We start from the raw sequence: 16237 nt of genomic DNA, 5'->3' as shown, positions 1-16237 counted from the left end.
CAAACATTCATTCACCATGTTTCTATTAAATAGCATTTCTATACTATCAATGTTATCATATAGGAAAAGACAAGGCAAAATTGAAAGCCATTCATTCGTTTAGTCATTAAATTGATTATTTTGGAATATATGTAACAGGTTCTAGTCACTGTGGTAGGGTTCTGGCCTTTCAATGGTAAACAAGTAAAGACAGAGCTTCCGTGACATATATTTAAAAATTATTATACAAATAAATACATTACAACCTGAGATAAATGCTATGAAGGAAAAGCTTGATGAAAGTATATGACAGAAATGCTGCCCTGTTGCCACATGCAAAAGAATGGAAGTAGACCATTATCTTACACTATACACAAAAATTAACTCAAAGTGGATTAAAGACTTGAATGTAAGACCTGAAACCATAAAACTCCTAGAAGAAAACATAGGCAGTATGCTCTTCGACATCAGTCTTAGTGTCTTTTTGAATACCATGTCTCCCTAGGCAAGGGAGACAAACAAAAGAAAAAATAAACGAATGGGACTACCTCAAATTAAAGAGCTTCTGCACGCAGCAAAGGAAACCATCAATGAAACAAAAAAACAACCTAACAATTGGGAAAATATATTTGCAAATCATACATCTGATAAGGAGTTAATATCCAAAATAAATAGAGAACTCATACAACTCAACAACAAAAAAATAAATAACCCAATTAAAAAATGGGCAGAGGATCTGAACAGATATTTTTCCAGAGAAGATATACAGATGGCCAATAGGCACATGAAAAGATGTTCAATATCACTAATTATTAGGGAAATGCATATCAAAACCACAATGAGATATCACCTCACACCCATCAGAATGGCTATTATTAAAAACACAAGAAATTAAGCGTTGGAGAGGATGTGGAGAAAAGGGAACCATCAAACTGCTGGTGGGAATGCAAACTGGTACAGACTCCAGAAAACGGTATGGAGATTCCTCAGAAATTAAAAATAGAACTACCATATGATCCAGCTACTCCACTTCTGGGTATTTAACCAAAGAACACGAAAACACTAATTTGAAAAGGTATTTGTCCCTCTATGTTCATTGCAGCATTATTCACAATAGCCAAGACCTGGAAACAAGCTAAGCGCCTATCAACGGATGAATGGATAAAGAAGCTGTGGTATATATATACACAATGGAATATTACTCAGCCTTAAAAAAGATGAAATCTTGCCATTTGCAACAACATGGATGGACCTTGAGGGCATTATGCTAAGCGAAATAACTCAGAGGGAGAAAGTCACATACCATATGATTTCACTCATTAGTGGAAGATAAAAACAAGAACAAACAAACACATAGATACAGAGAATAGATTGTTGGTTACCAGAGGGGAAGGGGGGAGGGAGGAGGGCAAAAGGGGTAATATGGCACATGTGTATGGTGATGGATGGTTAATTAGTCTTTGGGTGATGTAGTCTACACATAAATCAAAATATAATGATGTATACCTGAAATTTATATAATGTTATAAACCAATGTTACCTCTTTTATTGAGGTAAAAAATTCCTGGCTGTGTCTCCACACTAAGGTAAAGTGGAAGGAATTCTAACTGACCCCTTTCCGGGCAGAGGAAATTGAGTGTATTTAAATTTGTTCAGTCCACATGAATTCAAGAAGTATTGTTCTAGACCCTTGAGAACTGCAGAACTCTCAGCACATAATGCCTCCCCTCCATCCAAACCTCTGCACTAGGAGATGATCAAACCCTAGCACGGCCTCTAGCAGTATCAGGCCACATCCCTGGGATGACTGGAGCCCCCCATTAAAATGCCTGCCTAAGAAAGTGCAATGCTGTTAGGAGAATTTACCGTTTGTTCTAGCCAATATCTGACAAAAGGCCCCTGACCTCCCTTTCTTAGAACGTTTACTACAAAGGACTTACAATTGGGACTACGTATCTCTTACAACTCAGAAGTGTCTTTCTTAAGGACCTGAGAGCCATTCCTTTCAAATGTAATCATCAGGAAGGACAGGGTCTGTCTCTCAGTCTCTGTGGGAGGATAGAATCTTAACTTCAACAACTGCCAGCCAGCAGACACAGCCAGCTTAACTGCACTTATATGACCAACCCTTCATAATGTTTTACTTCTCTAACTCTACTGAGCCCCAGCTTCCCCCCATCTCTCATCCCCCCTTTAAAATGTCCAATCACCTCTGAACAAATCAGAATGGCACTCAGCTCTTTCCCCTACTACGAGTAGTTACTGAATAAAACATTCTCACTGCTTTAACTAATATCCAGCTGTATTTATCTCCGACACCCTACATGAGATTAAACCGAAGAATTAGATAAATTCCTTGTCCCAAGGAATACATTAAATAGGCAATAGGAATGTATTAAATTGGCCTATATATTAAATAGGCAGAATGAGATGAGCACCATAAGAGTACGGAATGTGAAGAGAAGGCCTTCTTCATTCGTCAGATTCTTTTGGAGGGATTCTTGGATTGGCAAAGAAGTTAGATCCAATAATTTCTAAATTGTCTTCCAATGTTAAGAGTCAATTCACCATGAATTCCTCTCAACAAGTAGCTACTGGTTTGGAACACCCTTCCCAGACCTTCCCAACTGATCTCCTTCCCTTCCCTCTTATTCCTCCAAGGCTGGCAGTGGAAATGATCACCAAGGATCAGGTAAGGCTCAGTGATGGGGATTATTCACTTCCCCAACAGAGACACGGGTTGAAGGAATGGGGATATTTCAAGTGTATTCCAACGCTCTCCTCTCGGTTGTTATTTTTAGTAAAATGTTAGTGTACAAACAGTACAGTATATACTGAAAGCCTGATGAAGCCCAAGCTTTGTTATTTAACAAAAACAAAAACAAAAAAATCGCCTTATTCCCTTTAGGTTTGGGCCTAAGAAACTGTCTCCTGGAAATCCCAACTCCATAGAGAAATGATTGGATCACTTTGGGCTTCTTTTTTTCACAGAGCTTCTAAGCTGATGCTGTCTGCTTCTTAGCTCAGTAAAGATTCTCTGTGACTTGGCTTTAGAGAATGTTCAACCATCAAACTTAGCAGGAAAATCAGGCAGCTATGTCACTCAGTTACACTCTAGGTCTTTTTTTTTTTTTTTTTTGTGAGGAAGATTAGCCCTGAGCTAACATCCGTGCTAATCCTCCTCTTTTTGCTGAGGAAGACCGGCTCTGAGCTAACACCTATTGCCAGTCCTCCTCCTTTTTTTCCCCAAAGCCCCAGTGGACAGTTGTATGTCATAGTTGCACATCCCTCTAGTTGCTGTATGTGGGATGCGGCCTCAACATGGCCGGAGAAGTGGTGCTCGGTGCGCGCCCGGGATCCGAACCCGGGCTGCCAGTAGCGGAGCACACGCACTTAAGTGCTAAGCCACGGGGCCGGCCCTACACTCTAGGTCTTAAAAATCACTTTAAAAAACAGTATCTCTCCTTCTTGATAGAATAGTTTTAAGTAATGATTATAAATGGCTGCTAAAATTATTAGGTGAAAAGCTGATGAGGTGCTTTATAATGGCTGGATCAGGCTAGATCAGGTGCCTGGAACTTAGTGATCTATCACAGAAAGGGAAACTAACAGCCAGATGTCCTCCTGATAGACATACATACTACCACCTATGAACCAGTCATGTCCAAAAAGAAAATTAAACTTGAATCTGAGGAGCCCTTTATTTCCAGTTCACATCAAATACAGAAAACATCAGACCACGTTAATGACACCACAGGGATGCAATGTGCCAAATCAAGAATATTGCAAATTCCATATAAGAGACATATCAAACAAAGTGCAGATTTTGTTTAGACGTTGATTCAAACAAATTACTGGTAAAAATGACCACTTATGAGATTGGAAAAATTGAAACACTGATTGGATATATGATACTAGAGAATCATTATTAATTTTTAAAGTGTGATGATTGTATTGTAGTTATATTTTTTAAGGGTCCTTGTCTTTCAGAAACATACTAAAAGGGGTTAGCCCCATGGCGTAGTGGTTAAGTTTGGCACACTTCGCTTCAGTGACCCACGTTCACAGGTTTGGATCCCAGGCATGGACCTACACCACTCATCAGCCATGCTGTGGTGGCGACCCACATACAAAATAGAGGAAACCGGCACAGATGTTAGCTCGGGGCTAATCTTCCTCAGCAAAAAAAAAAAAAAAAAGGAAAAGAAACACACACAAAATATACACATAAGAAATGAGATGATGTCTGGGATTTGCTTCAAAGTGATTGACTGGGGACAAGGGGGAAGAAGTGGGTGGGAGTATGAATGAAACAAGATTGGCCTTGAGTTGTGATTGTTGAAACTGGGTAATGGGTATGCAGAGGTTCTTTATGCCATTCTTCTCTACTTTTGTACATATTCTACAATAAAAACTTTTTATTAACTAGTGAAAAAGGAACACAATTGCAACAGGAATACTTTCTTATTTTATGTCGAGCTGCAGCTTGACTGTGAAATAGCTGCAAATGCTGTGCAGAAATTTATATTCTAATGTTAAGTTCACATTTTGACCTTGCCCTGCAGGTTAGCCTCAGTTTCTTATATTTTCTAGACTTGCCATACTATAATGACAAAAAGCAAATATAAAGAATAATATTTTTAAAACGTTACAATCTCGATGTAGTTATTTAAATATTTTTTAAATGTTCATTGTGACTTTTTACACAGATTATAACCCAAATAGGTTAAAAAGGTAAAGTAAACCACAGAACTAAAAGCAACTTCCCCTTCCTGTAACACTAGGAAGGTCAAGACTATTAACTTACCCCAAGGATCCCCTTTTATCATCTCCAGAAACTCAGAGACATCACCTACCTTCTAGTGCATATGAATTCAGATCAATGTTGCTAGAAACTCTTTAAATACTATTTGAAATACTGAAACAGCATTGGAAAATTTTTGCAAATTTAAGTATAAAGAAGCCACTTGGAATCACACCAAAAGAAAATTAGATTTTAGGAGGCTAGCTGAACTAGCTATAATCAGCAACTAAAGTATTTCTTTCTAACCCACTGACTATGAATTACATTTCAAACTAATCATCTTGTTTATTTCTGCTAAAATTTCACAAATAAAATAATCTGTCAAATATCTCTGCCAGCTGGGTTCTTTTTTTTTTTATTGAAGTAACATCGGTTTATAAACAACATTATATAAATTTCAGGTATACATGATTATATTTCAAATTCTGTTACACTACATTGCGTTCACCATCGAAAGTCTATTTTCCATCCATCATAGTACAAATGACATAAAACTAAAAAGCTTCTGCACAGCAAAGAAAATCATCAACAAAATGAAAAGACAACCTATCAGTTGAGAGAAGAGATTTGCAATGCATACATCTGATAAGGGGTTAATATCCAAAATATATAAAGAACCCATACAACTCAACAACTACAAAACAAACAACCCCATTAAAAAATGGACAAAGGATCTGAACATTTTTCCAAAGAAGATATACAGATGGCCAACAGCCACACAAAAAGATGTTCAACATCACTAATTATGATGAAAATGCAAATCAAAGCCACAATGAGATATCACCTCACACCTGTCAGAATGGCTATTATTAAAAAGACAAGAAATAACAAGTGTTGGAGAGGATGTGGAGAAAAGGGAACCCTTGTATACTGCTGGTGGGAACATAAATTTGTGCAGCGACTATGGAAAACAGTATGGAAATTCCTCAAAAATTAAAAACAGAACTACTGTATGATCCAGCTATTCCACTTCTGGGCATTTATCCAAAGAATACGAAAACACTAATTCAAAAAGATATATGCACCCCTATGTTCACTGCAGCATTATTTACAATAGCCAAGACGTGGAAACAACCTAAGTGCCCATCGACAGATGAACAGATAAAGAAGATGTGGTATATATATACAATGGAATACTACTCAGCCATAAACCTTGACGGTATTATGCTAAGTGAAATAAGTCAGACGGAGAAGGACAAACACTGTAGGATTTCACTCATAAGTAGAAGATAAAACAACAACCACATCAAACACATACATATAGAGAACAGATTGATGGTTATCAGAGAGCAAAGGAGTTGGGAAGAGGGCAAAAGGGTAAATGGGTTCTCTTTTTTTAAAGCAGGAGCAAAACCAAAATGAATTATTTACCAATTTTCTATCATGAATTCTGCTAACAGGAGGAAAGCCACTAGAATATCTTGCTAACAAAATGGAATATACGGCACAGACAGCCAGGAATTCAGCTTGACCAATTTAGTCATGTATTTTCATTGATAAGCTGGAAAAAAGTGAAAAGGTTTCACCTGGAAACACATAAAATGGAAAGGGAAGATGCAGCTGTGGGGGAAGCAGCGTGCAGCCATTGGCACCTAATGAAACTGTGCGGCTCTTTAAATCTAAATCTTCATTTTTATCAAGAAAAAAATTAGACTGTTTTAAGTGCAAAAATATACATAGATTCCGTGCTTTGCCTTTCAAAAAAACCTTTTCTGCTAAGAAATAACATGAGCGTAACCTATTTCCTTGTCCTAGAAGGATGTCTGTGATAGGTACATATGAAAAAAGCATGCACTGCAAGCAGAAATGTACAGCACTTGCTTGTTTTATATAAACATGTCACTGCTCAAAGGATCCTTCTTTCTCTTTCATCTATAAAATCCTCCACCATTTCACACATACAGGACATTGGGTCCTCTGTATACACATTGTGTCCTCTCGGGAAGGGCGTCGGCTAACACTGTCAATATTAGTCAACACCCACCCTCCATGTAAACCACATTTACCACCACCATGGAGAACCTCCTGCGCCCCCCTCCACCCCCTGCCCTGACTCTACCTCTAGCCACTGGATTTTAGTATCTGTCCTGTCCCGCCCGCAGGCTGTCCCCTATTTTCATCCTCACAATTCCTGAATTACCATTGATGCTTTAAAAGAGTCTCCACAGCCTAACTGTGCCCCAGCAATAATGACAGGCCTTTGGAGGCATAACCTGCTTAGTATCATCATTATCATCTTCTTCTCCTGCCTATCAGCTTCTCCAGGACTAGCCATAGAAAGCCACTTCCTGCACTACCCTTCGCAGTAGACAGGCACCTCTCACTGGAATTCTATAAATGCTGAATGATTACTCTGTATTTTTCTAGGCGCTGAAGGGTAAAAAGATCTAGCTCTCTACCCTCCAAAAGGGTATTTTCACAGCATTGGTGGTAAGAACACATACACACATTACATGATTGTGTAACAGTGAAATATAAACATCAAATTTCAATGGAGTTCTAAGAAATAACAGACTAATGAAAAATGAAGGATTAAGGAATGAACTCGTAAAATCTACACAGAATTTAAATAGGTGGAAAGATGGGAGAGTCCAGGCACGGCCAAAAAATAAAAATGCCTTCAAATTGTAAATGAATGTGACACTTTCTGAAAACTGTTAAGAATATGGGTCATATTAGGGTACAGAATTTAAAATGTGTAATATAAAAAAATAATAAAATGACTTCTGCTATAATGTCTAAAATAAAAAATATCACATCAAGTATTGGTGAGGATGTGGAGAAACTGGAACTTTGAAGCACTACTGTAAATTGATTAAACCACTTTGGAAAACTGTAGGCAGTTTCATGAAAGCAGAATAAATCCAACTTCATGACCTAGTAATTCTACTCCTGTTTATACCCAACAGCATTGCACACATACGTTTACCAAAAGACATTATACGATTGTTCATAGCAGCACTATTCTTAACAGCCCCAAACTGGAAACAACCCAGATGTCCATCTATAATAAAATGGATACATATATTGTAGTATATCCATTCAATGGAAATCTTTTCAGCAAGAAGAATGAATGCAACAACATGGATGAATGTCATAATAGTAACGTGGATCAAAAACAGAAGACACAAAAGAAAAGGAAATCAAGGAAAACCATCTATAGACAAGGACGGGGTGACTGGAAGCAGGATCTGACCCCCAGGATGCCAGGCTGGGCAGACAGTCTCAAGGCAATCCCAGTGGAATGGCTGGTATAGAAGATGGTTCACCAACCCCTCATCCCCTTGCTCCTCTACAGCAACAGAGGAGAAGGTGCCAGACAAGTGCTGTGGCCCTGCCTTGGGGCATTCCAGGGCCAAGGCTCATCACTAGCACTGAACACTTGATGCTTCAACACCTGGGAATAGAGATGTTAAGACCATTTCCAAACACTTGCGAAAAAGGAAAAGAGATCCAAATGACTCTCTGGTCAGCTTCTCATTGCATTTTGTTTTTCAAGTTCTTCTGAATTATAACAACCAATGGTCTAATCAAACCAGCTCAATTAAAGGTAGAGTTATTCAAAAAATTCTGGTAAGAATCTCATGATAGGAAATTAAAAGTGAAACCAGGCTGCTGAGGAACCAAACCAAGCAGCTACAAGAAAGGAAGGCAACACCCTCTCTTTGAGCCGAGGTTTGTCTTCACAGCAGCCCTGCTTCTCTTAGTGTTTGCTCCACCTCCTCTCTGCTCACGGGCTTCTCATTCATGCTTCTCATCACTGAGGCTGGAATGTGGGTCATCAGGGCAGCCCAGCCTCTCCTTTTCTCTTGTATTCACACACCTGTCACTTCTGACTTCACGGCCAATTGCCTCACTCTCAGGTTTCAAATTCCTGAGAGCAGCACCTCACTGGCTCGCCTCATCTTCTGGAATCAACTCTCACAGGTCGCTGAACTCCAACTCCTCCTGATCCTTCAGGTCCCAAGGTAGATGTCACTTCCTCCGATAAGCCTTCCCTGTCCCAGCCCCCTCCCTAGGCCAGGCTGGTGTCCCTCTCATGCACTCCCACAGCCTCAGGGTTACACACTGCCCTGTACTGCCAGTCTTCCCACCAAAACAGAAGCTCCTGGGGGACAGGGCTGTATCTTGTGCTTAGTTATCTCCCCAGCACCCAGCTCTTTAAATAGATGGATTTTGTGGGCTTTAAGAAATTAGCCTGATATTAAAATAATGCCTAAAAATCTGGAAATATTTGAATTTTATACTTTTACTTTGGCCTGAGGCAACCATATATTTTTCTACAGTCCAATAAAAGATACCAGCTAGGGTTCCAGGTGTCCAGGCACATAGCTGAAGGGCGCAGATGGAAGAGCCTGCTTTTGTGTAGTCCCACCCTCTTCCAGCACCTAGCGCCATGCTAGCTTGTGGGATATCATCCAATAGTGAGGAATGTACGAGTAAAGATAATCCCCCTCGCATGTCGTTAAAGCATCATTATAAAGCTATGCCTGGCTTACTTTTTCTTATTTTGCATTAAACTGCAATGAATATAGTTTAAATGAGAACTCCTGTTACCATGGCTAAACTATAAAATGACTCTAAAATGTCATTAAGTCTCTCTGACCTTTTTAATGTGCCATTAATACAGTTAGCTTATTAACACAGTCAGCTTCATCAGAGAAGAAAAAATGAATTTCAACATCTGAAACTGTCAGCAACAACTTCTTACCAGTATATCTACAAGAAAGCAAAGAACGCCTTCCGCAAAATGAAGACTTGGTTCATTTCCTACCTAAGGTGTGTTTCTCTCTACAAAGCATTTAACAACATCTTTATTTCAAAGCAACATACTTTCTCTCATTGAGTACAAGTTTAGCTTCCATTGACAAATATGTACTGACTACTTACAATGCATCAGACACAGGTTTCCAGGTTTCTACACAAGAATCCTGTTTGCCTACCAATGAACTACATCCAATATCATTAAAAATCCCTTAAACATGTACAACATTTTCTAGTTTATTTGATCCCAACAAAATCTCTAAGAAGTAGGTATTACCCTCATTCTTGCATAAGGAAAGCAGGCTTAAAGAGGCTGTGACTTGTTCAAGGGCCCACAGCAAACCCACAGCAGAGCCTGCACACAAGATGGTTTCCTGGATCCACATACAGTTCTCTACTGAATCATATAGTCTTCCATTAGCATTTCTTTATTAATGTAGAGAACTAAAGGAAATATGGTGGATTCAATATTGATATTTCATGGAGAAGCACCTGCCTGAGACCCTGACTCAATTCTTGGACAATGCAGCCAGATGAACTTGAGCTTTTATACAGTTAAAGCAGAGCTGACAGAAACTTAAAACCAACGTGTAATCTCCTCCACAGCACAGTAGACAGATGATTACACGGATGAACATGTTTGTTAGAGCACCACACAGCACACAGCAAGAAATCGAATCCTTAAATAAAAGCTTGGGCTTGGCATTTATTCATCATGAAAAGCGATTTTTGCCTTTACGTTCCAATGTTAGCAAAAAATAAAAGAATTGCTTCTTTAATTTTTATCAGCTTTTCAGGGATTTAAGATTGTAATGGAAACACCATAAGTAGAGTTAAAGGATTATATAGTTTTCTTCAAGAAGTAAAGTATCAATAAGTGATCCAAACCAGCATTTACAACAACAGATCCCTAGTCCAGAAGTAAAATCGGCTACCTCCACCAGCTCCCTCCTCTGACGCTCTCCTTTTTCCTCTTCCTTGTATTTCTCCCCTTCATTTCCAGGGTCCAAAACAGATTAGGTAAATTACGTTACACAGTATCATTTCAACTGAGAAAACTACACTTGGTGACTTCGATCATCTCTTTCATCCCCAAGAACCTACTTTTCTATGAACATAATAAAATACACAATGGGGGACCAGCCCCTGTGTAGAGAGCTCACCAGCCACAGGGGACACAGTTTATACCCGAGGGTTTCAAAAGGGTGACACCTCCCCCACGCCCCATGCACCTGAAACACTTAGGCTGCTGGTCAATAAAGATTCTCTCACCCAACTTTGTGACCTATTCAATCAGAATTTCTGCTACATGAACCAGGAAATCTTCGATTTTAACATGCCTCCCTGGGTGATTCTGATATTTACTCTAGTTTGGTAATGACTGCTTTAAAAATCAGCATAACTTCAGTTTCATTTCAAAAAACACGTGCATGGAGGACCCTGTAACACAAGACCCTCCTAGTTGCTCAAGTCAGACCAGAGCAGCTCATTTTGCATAGCTCTCTTTAAACACACGATGTATTTTTTCTTAAATCATTTAAATTTTAATTCAATTTGTTCAGAATTTATTATGAGATAGCACCCATGTTAGGAGAGCTATAAATATTAGGACGACATAGCGCCCTAAGGCTGTAACAATCAAAACCTAAGGTTTTGCGCCTGTCTGAAACTGAAAATGGAAAGACAGAAAAAGAAGCTTCTTTACAAGGAAGAGGAGTTCTATCTTGATCTTATTATTTCATATCTTGATATTTTCCTACAAAGTAATATAAGCCTTTACCTGTATTTCTGAACAGGAGGAACAGATCGACCCACTTAAGCAAATGTATTCTACCTGCTTATCCAGGACCACATCTCAAGAAAAAACACGATGCTGATAGGCGGCTTTTATATTCTTTTGCTGAAATGCTATTTTACCTATCTCTTGGATTTGGAAGACAACCATTTTCAATATTATAAAGGCAATACTTCTTCCGTCAAGTATATACTGCTTTACATCCTGTCCCCTTCAAATCTGGTAAGACGGAAAACCAATTTCTAGGCAGCAGGGAGGGGCTTAATAGTGGAAACATTATGTTATCTCGTCTGTGGGCTCCAGCTCTATGCAGAAGCCATCCTCAATTTAGGCTTTTGTTTTTATTTTTAATCCAAGATTTATAAGATCGAATGTCGAAGTATCTCATTTCTAAAGAGACTGATATAAACAGATGAGTAAATCCTGGGCTAAATGCCAATCCTCTGACAGGACAAGTTGCACATAAACCTATTTCATCACTTCTTAAATGTAAGTCCACTGAAACCACGGAAACAGAATCTTCAGATGCTGGACCCCAGAAGGGATACTTCAACGTGATTCCCAGGTGTTTTTGAGATACATGTAGGTTTGGTAACCTGGCTGGAATAAAATCATAAAGCCCCAGATGGCTGCAGTAAGGGCATAATTTGGGTGGTAATTTATAAGAAGTGTCACAAGCACCCATGGTCTTAGCCCTAAAGGACATTTTTTTCAGATAGGACTTAGATTCAAGTTAGTCCTCACACCAAAAGGTGGAGTGCTATACAAACCCTCCCACCACTCAGAATGAGCTGAGCAAAAGGCTAACTGGCAGATTAGAAGAAACCACCCAAACTAGAGGCAGAGAAAGGTTTCAGACTGTGCTGTGTCTGCTCCATCCACCATTTACTCTTCATCAACCCACGCATCCTCCCTCCTTCTGTCAGAGTCAAGCCAAGAACCCCAGTGCTTATTCTAAGCCAGTGCTGTTCAATAGAAATATAATAAGAGCAAGCATAACTTCAAATTTAAAAAGAATAAAATGAAACATGATAAATTAATTTTAACAATATATTTTGTTTCAATGAATATTCTCAAAATATCTTTACAACATATAATTAATATAAAAACTTATAGTATTAATGGGATTTTTACATTCTTTTTTCTTACAGACTTTCGTCTTCAAAATCCTGTATATACTGTATTTATACTTAATAGCACATCTCAATTCAGACCAGCCACATTTGACGTGCTCAGTAGCCTCACGTGACTCGTGGCTCCCACAGTGGACAGCACAGATCTAGACAATCACTCTGGCCCTCTGCCCGATCCTCCACCTTGCCGCATACTAACTTGTCCTTGGTTTTATCTTTTTAGCTTGGGATTCCTCCTTCAAACTCATGCCTTAATCCTTGGCTCTAGCCCCTTGCCACTCTCAAATCCAACCTCTAATTTCCCAAATTGCTATCCTGGCATTTTTTGGTCCCTTTGTTTTAGTAGCTGGTTTTTGTCTCTACTCACTCCCTTTTACCTCTGCTGAAAACTTCTGTTCTGGCTCTTGTTTTTACAGAAATTCCATGTGGGATGGGAGGAACAGAGGGATTTGGACATATGAGGGCAAAATTTAATAAAACCTAAATTTAGAGAAATTACAAAGATGATAATAGAGAATTCTTTGTGATTTATAGAAACAGCAGCTACAGCCACAACTATCCAGATGTTCAAGGTGCAAGAACCGTGAAAGACACAGGTGGTAAGTGGGAGAGCCAAGCTGACAAAACAGGAGGTGGGGGATAGACGAGTCCAGACAGAGAGAGTTCCCTTAGTCACCTCTGGCTAAGGGCTTCACCACCTTGCTAGAGAAGGAATTGGAAATTAATGCCAGAACCACACTGTGCTGTATCTGTAATTTGTTGTAGATGCAATTATCCAAGTTAACCAGATATTCCACAGCATAAAGTCTATAATTCTCAAGGAAACATTTTGTTGCCTTTAGGAAGTTATGAGTAAACAAACTCTTTCAGATATTTCTGAAGACAGAACATTGGACAAGGCATTGGGTTGGGGGGATGTTGCAAGTGGTCATTATAATCACATTTCCGGTTTTCAGAGGGGAATATCAGGTGTGTGACAACCCCCTCAGAGGGGCACTTCAACAAGGCTCACTCCTTTCCACGGGTACTCATGTAACCAGGATCACCATTCATTTATTTGACAATATTCTCAGGATTTATTTTGTGCCAGGCTCTGAGCCAAAGTCTAATAAGACCATGAGATAAAGTTAAGGGTCACCAGGACAGCTGGTACCCACACAGCTATGAGCAAAATTATTCAATACCCAAGTCTGCTTTTAGAATACTTTCCTACCCAACTTTCTGCTAACTACTTCTGTGAACTGGTCACCTCTCTTCCTGAGGGGAAGACACCCAGCCCTCAAGTCATCTCAGCCACCTATCAGTCAAAACACCCATCCCTTCAGTGACCAGGTCTTGGCGACATGTTAAGGGAAGAGCAATCTTGAAGCACTTCACACTCTGGTGGAAATAACTAAGTGTATAGGCTGTAAGCGGGGAGCAGTCACTATAAGTTTTGTATCAGGGAAACCTTTCAAAAAGAGCTAGTACGTATCTGAGCCTTCATGAATGGGTAGGGCTTAGACTGGAAAATAGATGTTGTAGGTAAACAGAATGGATGGGGATCTGCGAGGGCCCCAAGATTCTGAGGTGTTCTGTTTAGTGGTTCATGAAACATGCTTGAGAATCTTTACTGATATATGAATATGGGGTAGGGGGAGAGCATGTTATTAAAAAAGCTAGACATGGAATTTCTCTCAAGGAGAAAACTATCTTTTAGTTTTTTGTTGCTATTGTTCTTTCTTTTTTTTTTTTTTTTAAAGAAAACACCATCATAGGCTGTGTCATACACAAAGTTATATATTCATCAAGTCTGTTTAATTCTCCTCCTCCCAGGTACACAGGAGACTCCATTTCTCAGCCCCCTTGTAGTCGGCTGGGGCATGTGATTACTTCCAGCCAACAGGTCTGGGCAGAGGTGCTGTGGATCTCTTGAAGCTGAAACAACATTTGTAAGGTGTGTGGTTAAATGAACACTTGATGATATAAAGGAATCCTTAGCAGTTTTTTTAGGGTATCATGAAGATATGGAGATTATATTTTTTAAAAGACATCCTTATTGCCATGCTCTCATTGTTTGTGCCCCCCCACCCCACCCAAATTCATACATTGAAACCTAACCCCTAATGTGAAGGTATAACGAGGCGGGGCCTTTGGGAGGTGATTAGGTCATGAGGGTGGAGTTCTCTTGAATGGACTTATCAAAAAGACCCCACAGAGTTCCCTTACCCCTTCTGCCATAAGGACACAGCGAGAAGGTGCTGGCTATGAACCAGGAAGAGGGCCCTCACCACAACATGACCATGCCAGCACCCTGATTGGGACTTCCAGTCTCCAGAACTGTGAAAAATAAACTTCTGTTGTTTATAAGCCACCCAGTCTGTGGTATTTTGTTAGAGCAGACTGAACGAAGTAAGACATTTATCTTTTAGAGATATTACATAATGAAATGATGATAATTGAATTGACATTATATCTGGGACTGATCTCAAAATAGTTTAGTGGTGGTGGGGGAAAATGGAGAAGGGTTGGAAGTGGGTGGGGGTATGGATGAAACAAGATTGAACACAGTTGATAAATGTGGAAATTGGGTGATGGGAACAAATACGGGAGTTCATTATACTATTCTCTCCCCTTCTGTACTATGTATTTGAAAGTTTCAGCGTAAGAAGTATGGGCCCCTCCAGCTTTCTCTTCCTCTGCTACACTGACTTAGCCATTCCCAGACGGCAGGACTATAAAATGCAAGCAGCTTAGAACTCAAGGTCACCACCAGGAAGACAGCTTCCCTAGAGAGTGGCAGGATCCACAGCCACCTTCCTGTGAACAAAAATTAAACCTTCTCGGGTTAAGCCATTTCTATTTCAGAGCTTGCTATTACATCAGTATACGTGGTTTTAGAGATGATTTTAGTCTGAGATGGCCTGATAATCTAGGGTTGTATAAGAAATTATCAGAAATTTGAAGAGAGGAAGGACAGAAGATGGAATAGTGGGCAAGAGGTAGGGCTAAGCAAATAACTGAGACCAGAGGCCTGCTGAAAAAAGTCAGCCAGTGAGGCATCCCCAGAGGAAGAGGAGCTGAGGGATTTTGTAGTATGGTGATGTCTAACGTAAATGATTTGTGGCATGGTTCTGCAATTAGTTCTCCTCCTTTGTCCAAAGATTTTGGTAAAATCTCTTATACATAAATGCCTTATATGGGAGGTATTTTAGGAGGTATTAACATGAAAGGTCTATGCTCTGTATCTTGGTTGGCATAAGAAAAGGAAATGAGAACGACCCTGTATGGTAAAACAGGGGTGAGATGGAGACTTTAGCAGGAAAATGAAATGGGATATGCTCATGACAATATGAGGTTCTAGGGAAGCATAAAAATCCTGGGGAGGGCTATGGACACCCCAGCATGTGGGAAAAGATTTGAACCAATTTTCTTTAAATCTTAAAGAATAAGACTCAACATGATATTGGGGTTCCATAATCACATGCATCTTTAAACATGTTACTGCCTTTTGAGGGTCATTTTCATGACAAAGCAGAATTATTCCAAGATGGCTTACGATGAGTAACATATTCTCCATACTAGAGTATACAAAGGCATGTCCACTTGAAAATGTCTTAATGACAGAAAGCAAAGCAAGGACAGATCCAGAGGTAGTAGTTTGAAGTGGTCTTTAGAGGCAGAAAGGTAAATGTAGCTGTCATGTTCATAGATGCAGCAGACATAATGAGAGTAGATTTAATCATCCATTCATCCATCATACAATAAACAATTATTATAGCT

At 39.5% G+C, this 16237-nt stretch overlaps 1 protein-coding gene across 1 annotated transcript in view; it reads right to left on the bottom strand.

Annotated features, from left to right (window-relative positions):
* The window catches only part of LOC101406248 (transmembrane O-mannosyltransferase targeting cadherins 1), a 258671-nt gene that overhangs the window by 113685 nt on the left and 128749 nt on the right, over positions 1 to 16237 (bottom strand). The gene's annotated exons all lie outside the window — the stretch shown is intronic.

The sequence above is a fragment of the Ceratotherium simum genome, chromosome 17 (assembly GCF_057802395.1).
Source record: "Ceratotherium simum simum isolate JZ-2026a chromosome 17, ASM5780239v1, whole genome shotgun sequence".
Lineage (NCBI taxonomy): Eukaryota > Metazoa > Chordata > Mammalia > Perissodactyla > Rhinocerotidae > Ceratotherium > Ceratotherium simum.
Note: the sequence above shows the minus strand (reverse complement) of the source record. Positions and strands in the feature narration are given on the sequence as shown.